Raw genomic sequence first — 15,565 nt, 5'->3', positions numbered from 1 at the left:
TCTCCGACCCAGGCCTGTCAGCCGGATGGGGGCGCTCTAGCGCCCCCCAACGCGTTTCAGTCCATAGCTCCTGTCCTATTAGTCCTATAATTGAAATTATTTTTTCTGCTGATACAGACAGCTTTGCTCTACCAACTGGCTATTTAGACTATGAAGCTCCGCCTACTTAGATTTTTTGCTAATTTGCATAATTTGTGAAACTGACTTCTGCCTTCAAGTCCTACAATATTGAACCTAATCAGACAAATGAGGTGTCAAACCGATCAGTCCACTGAGCTGATCAAAATATATTAAAGAAAGTCTGACATTTGTCTATTTTATGGCCACTAGCCATGCCCAAATCCCACCTAAATTTGGCCTATTTCAGTCTGAATGCTATAACTTCTCCATACCTTAGCCTACCTGAACCAAACTTACAATCCAACCTCCCTGCTCTATTATGGGGTCAACATACAATGCGGCCCACATTTCGTCAATAGGGGGCGCTACAACTAATAACTGCCAATATCTCCTGACTGCCTTAACCAATCTAATTGAAATTTGGCAGATATGTACTATGTACAAGCCTGAGGTCAGAGAAGTAAAATGGCAGTCATTAGTTGTAAAATCGTGGCCACCATTAGCCAATCAAAATCAAGCAGCCATTTGACCAGCTAAACAATGAGCAATCCAAACCAAATTTGGGTTATACATTTGTATTCTGACCCTGAGCCCACCCTGTAAAGGACATGTCAGTCTGCCATATGGGGGCGCTACAGCCCATTTCTGCCTATTTCTCCTGAACTGTTAATTATAAAATTGACAATTGTTGCTTAAGCTATCCACTAGCTCATGACAAATTTAATGGTATAAAGAACTTCATCATATCTCTTGCCATTTTTGCCTATTTTGTAAAAGTCTTAAAACAGTACTTTTTTCTTATCCTCCTAGGATTTTCACCAAACCAACCCAAATCTGGTATCATTTAAATCAGGAGACAGTCCCTATATAAAATTATTAAAAAAATCATAAACTTTCCATGAGGTATGGCCACCAGCCACACCCAAACCATAGTGGTGCCACACCCATTTCAATCAGACAGCTATATCTCAGGCCTGCCTCAACCAATCATCATCAAACTTAAATATATAATGTAGGATATTACTGGAGAAGGGCCCTCCAAATTTGGTGCCGATCAGTCAAACGGGGGTGCTACAGCAATATAACATCACTGTATAAACTGCAAAATCAGCTCAACTTACATTTATCTAATTTTTGATCCAGTGACATATTACTGGTTAAAATCGTTTACCGGCCAAGTTCCGTGAGTCATGTCAAATCAAGAAATATGCAATGTCCCATGATAGTCATTTGCATTCCCTTGTCATATTTAAAAACTTAATAAATAACATATTACTGTAACTACTGCAATGTCCAGCCTAAGTAGGTCAATCTGGTAGTATAAAAATCAGGACACTGCCCATATGTATAATTTTTAAAGATAACTTCACTTGCCTGTACAGTATAGCCACCAGCCACACTGAACCTACAGCATTTCCATGATCATTTCAATCAAACAGCTAAATCAGAGGCATACTTCATCTGATCATCACCAAATTTGACCCACTAATGTAGCACTGCACCTCAGACAGACCCTGCAAATTTGGTGCCGATCGGTCAAATGGGGGCGCTACAGCTACTGTTCATATATGTCTAAGACCCACCTTAGCAAATTCAGCTGAAATGTCCTTCTTTCTCATAAATCCTTCAAAGAATTTTTACCTTTCCCTACACCTTAGTCCATATTTTTTATTCACTTTCATTTTTCACCAATTTGCTTTATACAACATTATCAGACTTCATTTACAAATGAGAAGGTCAGAAAGCATTTAATATCATTTCTAAAATGGAGCGCTGACTCCACCTGCTGGCCACAACATCTCCATTCCCATTTCATTCAAACAGCTAAATCTCAGGCATGCTTCATCCGATCCTTACAAAATTTTATTCACTTCTGTATCAGTGGACTACAGACAGACCTTCCAAGTTTGGTGGCGATCAGTCAAATGGGAGCCATACAACCACTGTCCTAGTATGTCTAATAACTACCTTGGCTAATTCAGCTGAAATATCCTTCATAATACTTTCAAGGAATTAACTTTCCCTTCACCTCAGTCCATATTTTTAAGCTCCTTTCATTTTTCTGCTATTTGACTTATAGAAAATTATCAGATTTTATTTATAAGCCAGGCAGTATATATTGCAGATTTTTGGCTTTTTTGTATTAAATTGGCCAGTAGGTGGAGATGGTGCTCTATTTATATTGCAGTTTTTTGGATTTCTTTTATGGATTAGCCAGCAGGTGTAGTTCGTCCTGTATTTCATTAATGGCATTAAATTATTTCAGGGCGTCTTATGTCTATAAGAATACTTTACAAATGCAGTAAGCCACTGTTGTTTTTTTTAATATACAAGACAGCATGTGTTCACTGAGGTACTATAAAGTAAGCTTAACTTGTATGATCTAGACTTAAAATATTAGGTATGTAGGTGCCTATTTCTACCGTCTACTTAGACCATCTGACACAAAAAACGAATTCTTTTGGGCTGAGGCACTTCAGCAAATGGTTATATATTGTATCTTATATTGTTGTACTAAGGCTGCTTCTGCTAATGGCAGTAGTCAAACTGCCACACCAGGGACTGCATGCTACCAATTATCAAATGTAGCGCTAACTCCACCTGCTGGCCTCACCATTTCCATACCGAATTCATCAAGTCTGCTAAACCTCATTGATACTTCGTCGAATTCTCACAAAATTTGACTCACTTCTGTAGCACTGGACTATGAATAGACCATCTAACTTTGGTGACATTCGGTAAAACGGGGGCGCTTCTGCCACTGTCAAAATATACTAATAGTTAATGCAGCTGAAATTTCTTTATTTTTCATCAAACCTTCAAAGATTATTGACATTTTCATTTCATTTCACTTTTAGAAATGTATCAAAGTTCAGAGTTACTTCAGGCTGTGTACAGTGCAACAATTGCAATTTCTTCCAACAGCTAGTCACCACATGTCCCATCTGTTTCTCATCTACCATATTCCCTTTATCGTACCTTAATCAACATATCAAAGTCAATGTTCAAAATGACAGGTATTATCTTATCATAGAAGCATTTCCTACTTTCTGACTATTTAACTGCATTGGCCATCAGTTACAGTCCGTACTTCATTTCCAATTTAGCCACTGTCTTAATATGTCAAAGACCAACCTTGGTTAATGCAGCTGACATCTCCTTATTGTATATATAAACATTTAAATATTAATCACCTTTCCCTTCATCTAAGTCCATATTTTTAATCTGCTTATACAATCCTGCCATTTGACTTTTAGGAATCTATCAAACTTCAATGTTACTTTAGCCTGTGTACACTGTAGCAATTTCAATATTTCTCTAAAAGCTAGTCACCATATTTCCCTTCTGTCTCTCATTTACCATTTTCCTACTTTCTGACTATTTAAATGCATTGGCCATCAGTTACAGTCTGTACTTCATTTCCAATTTAGCCACTGTCATAATATGTCTAAGATCAACCTAGGTTAATGCAGCTGACATCTGTTTATTGTTTATTTAAACATTTAAATATTAATCACCTTTCCCTTCATCTAAGTCCATATTTTTAATCCGCTTATATTTTCCTGGCATTTGACTTTCAGAAATCTATCAAACTTCAATGTTTATTCAAGATGTGTATGCTGCAGCAATTGCAATTGTTTCAAACAGCTACTCACCACATTTCCCTTCTGTTTCCCATCTATCCTTTTCCCTTTATCAAACATTGATGAACATTTCTACAGTAATGTTTAAATGTTAGGTATCACATTTCATTGTTGCATGTCCTATTTTCTGACTATTTCAATGCATTGGCCATCAGTTACAGTCTGTACTTCATTTCCAATAATTAGTGAACTTCTAATTTTATGCCATTCACTTCATTCCTCTTCATTGCTTCTTTCCATTAGCTTTGGACCCGATTGTCACTGCTTGCAGTTATCTTTATTATTATTATTATTATTTTTTTCCTGCCGTAAAACTGAATGTACAGCCTAAACCGTAAGAACTAGACCAACCAAACTTGGTAAGATGATGTCAATTCCTACCCGCTACTCAGATTCTCCGACCCAGGCCTGTCAGCCAGATGGGGGCGCTCTAGCGCCCCCCAACGCGTTTCAGTCCATATCTCCTGTCCTTTTAGTCCTACAATTGAAATTATTTTTTCTGCTGATACAAACAGCTTTGCTCTACCAACTTGCCATTTGGACTATGAAGCTCCGCCTACTTAGATTTTTTGCTAATTTGCATAATTTGCAAAATTGACCTCTGCCTTCAAGTCCTACCCTGTCTGTCCCAATCAGACAAATGAGGTGTCAAACCAATCAGTTCTCTGAGCTGATCAAGACTTACAAAAATAATCATTAAATTTATGTATCATACGGTCTTCAGCCACGCCCAAACTTTGCATAAATTTGGCCAGTTTCAGTCTGATTGCTATAACTTGGCTCTGCTTTAACCAATCTTAACCAAATTTGAAATCCTTCCTCCCAGTGCCATTCTGGGGACTAGATATAAAGCTGGCCCCATTTCATCAATAGGGGGCGCTACAACTAAAAACTGCCAATATCTCCTGACTGCCTTGACCAATCTAATTGAAATTTGGCAGATTTGTACTATGTCCAAGCCTGAGGTCAATCATGTATCATGGCAGTCATTATTTGCAAAATCCTGGCCACCATTAGCCAATCAAAATCAAGCAGCCATTTGACTGGCTAAACAATGAGCAATCCAAACCAAATTTGGCTTATACATTTGTATTCTGACCGTGAGCCCACCCTGTAAAGGACATGTCAGTCTGCCATATGGGGGTGCTACAGCACATTTCTGCCTATTTCTCCTGGACTGTTAATTATAAAATTGACAATTGTTGCTTAAGCTATCCACTAGCTCATGACAAATTTAATGGTATAAAGAACTTCATCATATCTCTTGCCATTTTTGCCTATTTTGTAAAAGTCTTAAAACAGTACTTTTTCTTATCCTCCTAGGATTTTCACCAAACCTACACAAATCTGGTATCATTTAAATCAGGAGACAGTCCCTATATAAAATTATTAAAAAAATCATAAACTTTCCATGAGGTATGGCCACCAGCCACACCCAAACCATAGTGGTGCCACACCCATTTCAATCAGACAGCTATATCTCAGGCCTGCCTCAACCAATCATCATCAAACTTAAATATATAATGTAGGATATTACTGGAGAAGGGCCCTCCAAATTTGGTGCCGATCAGTCAAACGGGGGTGCTACAGCAATATAACATCACTGTATAAACTGCAAAATCAGCTCAACTTACATTTATCTCATTTTTGATCCAGTGACATATTACTGGTTAAAATCTTTTGCCCTGCAAGTTCTGTGAGTCATGTCAAATCAAGAAATATGCAATGTCCCATGATAGTCATTTGCATTCCCTTGTCATATTTAAAAACTTAATTAATAACATATTACTGTAACTACTGCAATGTCCAGCCTAAGTAGGTCAATCTGGTAGTAGAAAAATCAGGACACTGCCCATATGTATAATTTATAAAGATAACTTCACTTGCCTGTACAGTATAGCCACCAGCCACACTGAACCTACAGCATTTCCATGATCATTTCAATGAAACAGCTAAATCAGAGGCATACTTCATCTGATCATCACCAAATTTGACCCACTAATGTAGCACTGCACCTCAGACAGACCCTGCAAATTTGGTGCCGATCGGTCAAATGGGGGCGTGACAGCCACTGTCCATATATGTGTAAGACCCACCTTAGCAGATTCAGCTGAAATGTCCTTATTCCTCATGAAATCTTCAAATAGTTGTTACCTTTCCCTTCAGCTGAGTCCATATTTTTAATTTCCTTTAATTTTTCACCAATTTGCCTTATACAACATTATCAGACTTCATTTACAAATGAGAAGGTCAGAAAGCATTTAATATCTTTTCTAAAATGGAGCGCTGACTCCACCTGCTGGCCACAACATTTCCATTCCCATTTCATTCAAACAGCTAAATCTCAGGCATGCTTCATCCGATCCTTACAAAATTTGATTCACTTCTGTAAGTCTGGACTACAGACAGATCTTCCAAGTTTGGTGGCGATCAGTCAATCTGGAGCAGTACAGCCACTGTCCTAGTATGTCTAATACCTACCTTGGGTAATTCAGCTGAAATATCCTTCATAATAGTTTCAAGTAATTAACTTTCCCTTCACCTCAGTCCATATTTTTAAGCTCTTTTCATTTTTATGCTGTTTGATTTATAGAAAATTATCAGATTTTATTTATAAGCCAGGCAGTATATATTGCAGATTTTTCACTTTTTTGTATTAAATTGGCCAGTAGGTGGAGATAGTGCTCTATTTATATTGCAGTTTTTTGGATTTTTTTAATACATTAGCCAGCAGGTGTAGTTCGTCCTGTATTTCATTAATAGCATTAAATTCTTTCAGGGCTTCTTATGTCTAGAAGAATACTTTACAAATGCAGTAAGCCACTGTTGTTTTTTTTAATATACAAAACAGCATGTGTTCACTGAGGTACTATAAAGTAAGCTTAACATGTATGATCTAGACTTAAAATATTAGGAATGCAGGTGCCTATTTCTACCGTCTACTTAGACCATCTGACACAAAAAACAAATTCTTTTGGGCTGAGGCACTTCAGCAAATGGTTATATATTATATCTTATATTGTTGTACTATGGCTGCTTCTGCTAATGGCAGTAGTCAAACTGCCACACCAGGGACTGCATGCTACCAATTATCAAATGTAGTGCTAACTCCACCTGCTGGCCTCACTATTTCCATACCGAATTCATTAAGTCTGCTAAACCTCATTCATACTTCATCGAAATCTCACAAAATTTGACTCACTTCTGTAGCACTGGACTATGAATAGACCATCTAACTTTGGTGACATTCGGTTAAATGGGGGCGCTTCTGCCACTGTCAAAATATATTAATAGTTAATGCAGCTGAAATTTATTTTTCATCAAACCTTCAAAGATTATTGACATTTTCATTTCATTTCACTTTTAGAAATGTATCAAAGTTCAGAGATACTTCAGGCTGTGTACAGTGCAACAATTGCAATTTCTTCCAACAGCTAGTCACCACATGTCCCTTCTGTTTCTCATCTACCATATTCCCTTTATCGTACCTTAATCAACATATCAAAGTCAATGTTCAAAATGTCAGATATTATCTTATCATAGAAGCATTTCCTACTTTCTGACTATTTAAATGCATTGGCCATCAGTTACAGTCCGTACTTCATTTCAAATTTAGCCACTGTCCTAATACTGTATGTCTAAGACCAACCTTGGTTAATGCAGCTGACATCTCCTTATTATTTTTTTAAACATTTAAATATTATTCACCTTTCCTTTATTCAAAGTCCATATTTTTAATCTGCTTATAGAATCATGCCATTTCACTTTTAGAAATCTATCAAACTTCAATGTTACTTTAGCCTGTGTACACTGCAGCAATTGCAATATTTCTCCAACAGCTAGTCACCACATTTCCCTTCTGTTTCTCATCTACCTTTTTCCCTCTATCGTACCTTGATAAACATTTCCAAATGTAATGTTTAAATGTTAGATATCATCTCATAGTAGCATTTCATATTTTCTACCAATTTAAATGCATTGCTCATCAATTACAGTCTGTACTTCATTTACAAATAATTAGTGAACTTCTAATTTTATGCCATTCACTTCTTTCCTCTTCATTGCTTCTTTCCATTAGCTTTGGACCCGATTGTCACTGCTTGCAGTTATCTTTATTATTATTATTTTTCTGCCCTAAAACTGAATGCCCAGCCTAAACCGTAAGTCCTAGGCCTACCAAATTTGGTACGATGATTGGAATTCCTACCCACTACTCAGGTTTTCTGACCCGTCCGAATCAGCCAGAGGGGGGCGCCGTAGCGCCCCATAACACGTTTTGGACGATATCTCCTGTCCTGTTTGTCCTACCTTCAAAATTCTTTTTTCTCCTGATACAGACAGCCATGCCCTACCAAAAAGTCAATGGGACCATGAAGCTCCGCCTACTTAGATTTTTTGCTAATTTGCATAATCTGCAAATCATACTTTTTTCTTAAAGTCCTAGCTTGTTCTACCAAATCAGACAAATGAGGTGTCAAACGAATCAGAACTCTGAGCTGATCAAGAATCATCAACAAAATTCAGACATTTTTATATCCTACGGCCATTAGCCACGCCCAAACAATGGCCAAATTTCGCCCATTTTGGTCTGACGGCTATAACTTGGCTATTCCTTGGCCTACCTTAACCAAATTTGAAATCCTACCTCGCAACACCATCCTGGGGACACGGTCCAAGGCGGGCCGCATTTCGTCAATAGGGGGCGCTACAACTAAAAACTGGCAGTATCTCCTGACTGCCTTGGCCAATCTAACTGAAATTTGGCAGATATGTACTAGGACGCAGCCTGTGGTCAGTCACATACAATGGCAGTAATTCGTCCTTAAAGAGTGGCCGCCATCGTCCAATCAAAATCAAGCAGCCATTTGACAGGCTTATCAATGACCAATCTAAATCAAATTTTGGTGATACATTTGTGCTCTCACCCTCTGCCTACCCTGTAAAGGACACCTCACTCGGCCAGATGCGGGCGCTACAGTGACAACTTTTGCGTTTCTGCCTATTTCTCGAGAATGGTGAAGCCTACAATCAACATTTACTGCCAGGTCAATTCAGTACGACATGCCAAATCAAACAACATGTAGAACTTGCTTCTGCACCTTAGCATTTTTGCATAATTCATATTGGTCTGAAAACAAGACATTTCGTTAGCCTCCTAGGATTTTCACCAAACCTACACAAATCTGGTATCATTTAAATCAGGAGACAGTCCTTATATATAATTATCCAAAAAAACCTAAACTTTCAATGAGGATCGGCCACCAGCCACACCCAAACCATAAAGGTGCCATGGCCAATTCAATCAGACAGCTATATCTTAGGCGTGCCTCAACCAATCATCACCAAACTTAAATATATAATGTAGGACATTACTCAGAAAGGGCACTCCAAATTTTGTGCCGATCGGTCAAACGGGGGCGCTACAGCAATATAACATGTCTGTATAAACCTGGAAAATCAGTTCAATTTACATTGTTCTTATTTCTGTTCCAGTCACATATTACTGATAAAAATCATTTGTCCTGCAAGTTCTGTGTGTCATTCCAAATCAAGATATATGCAATGCCTAATGATAGTCATTTCCATTCGCTTGTGATATTTAAACACTTTAAAAATTACATATTGTTATAACTACTACAATATCCAGCCGAAGTACGTCATTCTGGTAGTAGATCAATCAGGAGATGGCCTTTATGGATAATTTATAAAAATAACTTGACCTACCTGTATGCTATGGCCACCAGCTACACCTAACCTGCAACATTTAAATGCTCATTTCAATCAAACAGCTAAATCTAAGGCATACTTTATCTGATCATCACCAAATTTTAGCCACTAATGTGCCACTGCAGCTCAGACAGACCTTCCAACTTTGGTGCCGATCGGTCAAATGGGGGCGCTACAGCTACTGTCCATATATGTCTAAGACCTACCTTAGCAAATTCAGCTGAATTGTCCTTCTTTCTCATAAATCCTTCAAAGAATTTTTACCTTTTCCTACACCTTAGTCCATCTTTTTAAGTTCCTTTCATTTTTCACCAATTTGCCTTATACAACATTATCAGACTTCATTTACAAATGAGAAGGTCAGAAAGCATTTAATATCATTTCTAAAATGGAGCGCTGACTCCACCTGCTGGCCACAACATTTCCATTCCCATTTCATTCAAACAGCTAAATCTCAGGCATGCTTCATCCGATCCTTACAAAATTGAATTCACTTCTGTATGACTGGACTACAGACAGATCTTCCAAGTTTGGTGGCGATCAGTCAATCTGGAGCGGTACAGCCACTGTCCTAGTATGTCTAATACCTACCTTGGCTAATTCAGCTGAAATATCCTTCATAATACTTTCAAGGAATTAACTTTCCCTTCACCTCAGTCCATATTTTTAAGCTCCTTTCATTTTTCTGCTATTTGACTTATAGAAAATTATCAGATTTTATTTATAAGCCAGGCAGTATATATTGCAGATTTTTCACTTTTTTGTATTAAATTGGCCAGTAGGTGGAGATGGTGCTCTATTTATATTGCACTTTTTTGGATTTTTTTTTTATAGATTCGCCAGCAGGTGTAGTTCGTCCTCTATTTTAATTAATGCCATTAAATTCTTTTAGGGCTTCTTATGTCTAGAAGAATACTTTACAAATGTAGTAAGCCACTGTTGTTTTGAATATACAAGACGGCATGTGTTCACTGAGGTAGTATAAAGTAAGCTTAACTTGTATGATCTAGACTTACAATATTAGGTATGCAGGTGCCTATTTCTACCGACTACTTAGACCATCTGACACAAACCATACATTGTCTTGGGCTGAGGCACTTCACCAAAGGGTTCTATATTCTATCCTATATTGGTGTACTAAGGCTGCTTCTGCTAATGGCAGTAGTCAAACTGCCACACCAGGGACTGCATGCATACAGCAGGCTAATATTATACATATTATAATTAGCCATTTACTATATATCTCATTACTATATATGTCATTATAGTGTAGTATGTTTTTCCTTAAATGTTGCTCAGGACATTGTAATACTTTTTGTATGTATATTTCCTTTACTGCCCGTTTCACCTACCGTAATTAAAATTTATTCTGACATTTACATGTGTATTTAACATGCTTAAGAATGATGACTGTATTAATGATTATAATATTTATTATTACTAATTAGAGACATAATGGAAAACACATTATACACATTGTAAAATTGCAATTAAATACATCTGTCTTAGCCAAACATTTAGGTTTGTGTCATTGTTTGAGGAGGCTGAAAAAGTACATTGAGACCACAATAGTTGAGCCAGCTCAATTGACATATTTCGCATATGATGTGCATAGCATTCTTACATAAACAGTGTATAAAGACCACAAAGTGTGATAGTAGCACTTATATACAGTATACATATATATTACAAAACTGCCAACATGGCAATATTCTTTTGAATATTTAATTTAGTGTAAGTCAACACAGGCATCACAAACAAAGCTGGACCGTTATTTTGACATCAATTTAACCATGGAATCATGACTGTAAATTACATAACATATGTAGTACAGAACTGTTACAACACATCATTAATGTTTTGTTATTGCAGAGTAAAACTGAAAATAACTTAATAAATACTACAAAAAAAATTGTGAGACATCACAGCAATAAATATCCACAAGCAACAGCACATTTTACTCAAAGTACCTTTGCTGTCAGACTATAGTGCGTGGAGATGATTTCTGGTGCATTTCACTTCAGGTATCTGTTTGTAGTTCATACTGTCTGTGTGCAGTCTCTGAGTTCTTTAGAGAACGCTTTGGTTGTCGAAAAAATGGGCGCAGGGAAACTTGATGTAGTGAGTATGGTGTCACTGATATGAAGATAAGGCACTGGAAAAGAGAGTAAAACCAGAAAGCTGCATGTTCATAGTAGCATTTCCTATTTTCTGACTATTTAAATGCATTGGCTATCAGTTACAGTCTGTACTTCATTTACAATTTAGCCACTGTCCTAATATATTTAAGACCAACCTTGGTTAATGCAGCTGACATCTCCTTATTGTTTATTTAGACATTTAAATATTAATCACCTTTCCCTTCATCTAAGTCCATATTTTTAATCTGCTTATATGTTACTGCCATTTGACTTTTAGAAATCTATCAAACTTCAATGTTACTTCATCCTGTGTACACTGCAGCAATTGCAATATTTCTCAAACAGCTAGTCACCACATTTCCCTTTGGTTTCTCATCTACCCTTTTCCCTTCATCGTACCCTGATAAACATTTCCACGGTAATGTTCAAATGTTAGCTAACATCTCATAGAAGCATTTCCTATTTTCTGCCAATTTAAATTCATTGCTCATCAATTACAGTCTGTACTTCATTTGCAATAATTAGTGAACTTCTAATCTTATACCATTCACTTCATTCCTCTTCATTGCTTCTTTCCATTAGCTTTGGACCGATTGTCACTGCTTGCAGTTATTAAGGGTCCAAAGGACGAAGTCCTTATGGACCATTATTGTTTTTCTTAGGATTATTATTAAGGGTCCAAAGGACGAAGTCCTTATGGACCATTATTGTTTTTCTTAGGATTATTATTAAGGGTCCAAAGGACGAAGTCCTTATGGACCATTATTTTTCTTAGGATTTTTCTCTTTTATTATTATTATTATTTTTCTGCCGTAAAACTGAATGCCCAGCCTAAACCATAAGTCCTAGGCCGACCAAATTTGGTAGGATGATTGCAATTCCTACCCACTACTCAGCGTGTCCGACCCGTCCGACTCAGCCAAAGGGGGGCGCCGTAGCGCCCCCCAACGCGTTTTGGACGATATCTCCTGTCCTGTTTGTCCTACGTTCGAAATTCTTTTTTCTACTGATGCAGACAGCCATGCCCTACCAAAAAGTCAATGGGACCATGAAGCTCCGCCTACTTAGATTTTTTGCTAATTTGCATAATTTGCAAATCATACTTTTCCCTTACAGTCAAAGCTTGTCCTACCAAATCAGACAAATGAGGTGTCAGACGAATCAGAATTCTCAGCTGATCAAGAATCATTAAGAAAATTCAGACATTTTTATATCCTACGGCCATTAGCCACGCCCTAACAATGTCCAAATTTGGCCCGTTTTGGTCTGACGGCTGTAACTTGGCCGTGCCTTGGCCTACCTTGACCAAATTTGAAATGCTACCTCCCTACACCATTCTGGGGACACGGTCCGAGGCGGGCCGCATTTCGCCCATAGGGGGCGCTACAATTAAAAACTGGCAATATCTCCTGACTGCCTTTGCCAATCTTACTGAAATTTGGCAGATATGTTCTAGGGCCCAGCCTTCCATCAGCCACATACAATGGCAGTCATTATTCCTTAAAGAGTGGCCGCCATCAGCCAATCAAAATCAAGCAGCCATTTGACAGGCTTATCAATGACCAATATAGACCAAATTTTGGTGCTATATTTGTCCTCCGACCCGCAGCCCACCATGCAAAGGACACCTCACTCGGCCACATGGGGGCGCTACAGTGCCCTAATTTACATTTCTGCCTATATCTTCAGAACTGTCATGCCTACAGTTGAAATTTTTTGCCATTCTAATCCACTATGTCATGCCAAATCAAACAACATATAGAGCTATTATATGCATCTTCGCATTATTGCACAATTTTTTATTTTCCTAAAAACAGGCTTTTTCATTATCCTCCTATGATTTTCGGCCAATCTACATAAGTCTGTTGTCATTCTAATCAGGAGACAGTCCTTTTAAAGACTTAGAGAAAAAACATAAACTTTCGGTAAGGTATGGCCACCAGGGACACCCTGACTGTGCTGGTGCCTCGCCTATTTCAATCAGACAGCTATATCTCAGGCATGCTTCGGCTAATCATTACCAAATTTCTCTCTCTGATGTAGGGCTGTACCACAGAGACACGTTCCAAATTTCATGTCAATCGGTCTGACGGGAGCGCTACGGCCACTGTTTATATATGTCTAAGACCAACCTACGCTAATTCAGCTAAAATGAGTTACCAGGTCAGGTAGGAAGCAGTCTACCGATTTCCCCCATCTTACCAAATGCAGCATGTGGCACAGTGGGCTAAGCCTGCGTGCTTGTGATCAGAGAGTTGCCGGTTCAAACCCAGTTTCGGTGGCTACTTGACCTACCTGTATGCTACGGCCACCAGCTACATCCAACCTGCACCATTTCCATGCTCATTTCAATCAACCATCTAAATCTCAGCCGTGCTTCAGCCAATCCTCATCAAATTTGATGGCCTAATGTAGTAAGGGACCTCAGACAGACCCTCCAATTTTGGTGCCGATCGGTCAAACGGGGGCGTTACAACAATTTAACATGTCTGTATAAACCTTGAAAATCAGTTCAACTTACATTTATCTCATTTCTGTTATAGTGACATATTACTGGTTAAAATATTTTGTACTGCCAGTTCTATGAGTCATGCCAAATCAATACATATGCAATGCCGAATGATAGTCATTTTCATTCACTTGTGATGTTTAAAAACTTAATAAATAACATATTACTGTAACTTCTACAATGTCCAGCCCAAGTAGGTCATTCTGGTAGTACATCAATCAGGACATTGCCCTTATGGATAATTCATAAAAATATCTTGACCTGTATGCTATGGCCACCAGCTACAACAAACCTGCACCATATCATGCTCATTTCAATCAACCATCTAAATCTCAGCCATGCTTCAGCCAATCCTCATCAAATATGACGGCCTAATGTAGTAAGAGACCTCAGACAGACCCTCCAATTTTGGTGCCAATCGGTCAAACGGGGGCGCTACAGCCACTGTCCATATATGTCTAAGACCCACCTTAGCAAATTCAGCTGAAATGTCCTTATTTCTCATAAAACCTTGAAAAAATTGTTACCTTTCCCTTCACCTGAGTCCATGTTTTTTATTTACTTTCATTTTTCACCAATTTGCCTCATAGAACATTATCAGACTTAATTTACACATAAGAAGGCCTGAAAGTATTAAATGGAATTTCTAAAATGGAGCGCTGACTCCACCTGCTGGCCACACCATTTCCATACCCTTTTCAATCAAACAGCTATATCTCTGGCATGCTTCATCAAATCCTTACAAAATTTGACTCGCTTCTGTGTCACTGTACTACAGACAGACCTTCCAAGTTTGGTGGCAATCGGTCAAATTGGGGTGCTACAGCCGCTGTTCTAATATGTCTAAAACCAACCTTGGTTAATGCAGCTGAAATCTGCTTATTGTTTATTTGAAAATTAAAATATTAATCACCTTTCCCTTCATCTAAGTCCATATTTTTAATCTGCTTATATTTTCCTGCCATTTGACTTTTACAAATCTTTCAAACTTTAATCTTTCTTCAGGCTGTGTACACTGCAGCAATTACAATTTTATAATAAATTGGCCAGCAGGTGGAGTCAGCGCTCCATTTCAATAATGCCTTCAATACTTTTAGCCTTTCTCCTGTCTAAATGTACAACCTACAATATGATACAGCATGATATTACTGCTGTTACATGTCACACTGCCGCAACTCAGCACTTTGTTAAGAATATGCAACAGCCTATGTTTACACAGGCAGTATAAATAAGCAACTGTGTAATATCTAGACTTACCAGACCAGGTATGAAGGTGCCTAAATCTACCAACTAGTCAGGCCATCTGACCCAAACCATGCATTCAGTCAGGCTAAGGCACTCCACCACAGGGTTCTACATTCTGTCCTACATTTGCTGACCTGTTAGGCCGATATTAACTAATCTATATCATGATTTCTACTTAC

The sequence above is a fragment of the Paramormyrops kingsleyae genome, chromosome 25 (genome assembly GCF_048594095.1).
Source record: "Paramormyrops kingsleyae isolate MSU_618 chromosome 25, PKINGS_0.4, whole genome shotgun sequence".
In the NCBI taxonomy this organism is placed as follows: Eukaryota; Metazoa; Chordata; class Actinopteri; order Osteoglossiformes; family Mormyridae; genus Paramormyrops; species Paramormyrops kingsleyae.
This window is presented reverse-complemented; position numbering follows the sequence as displayed.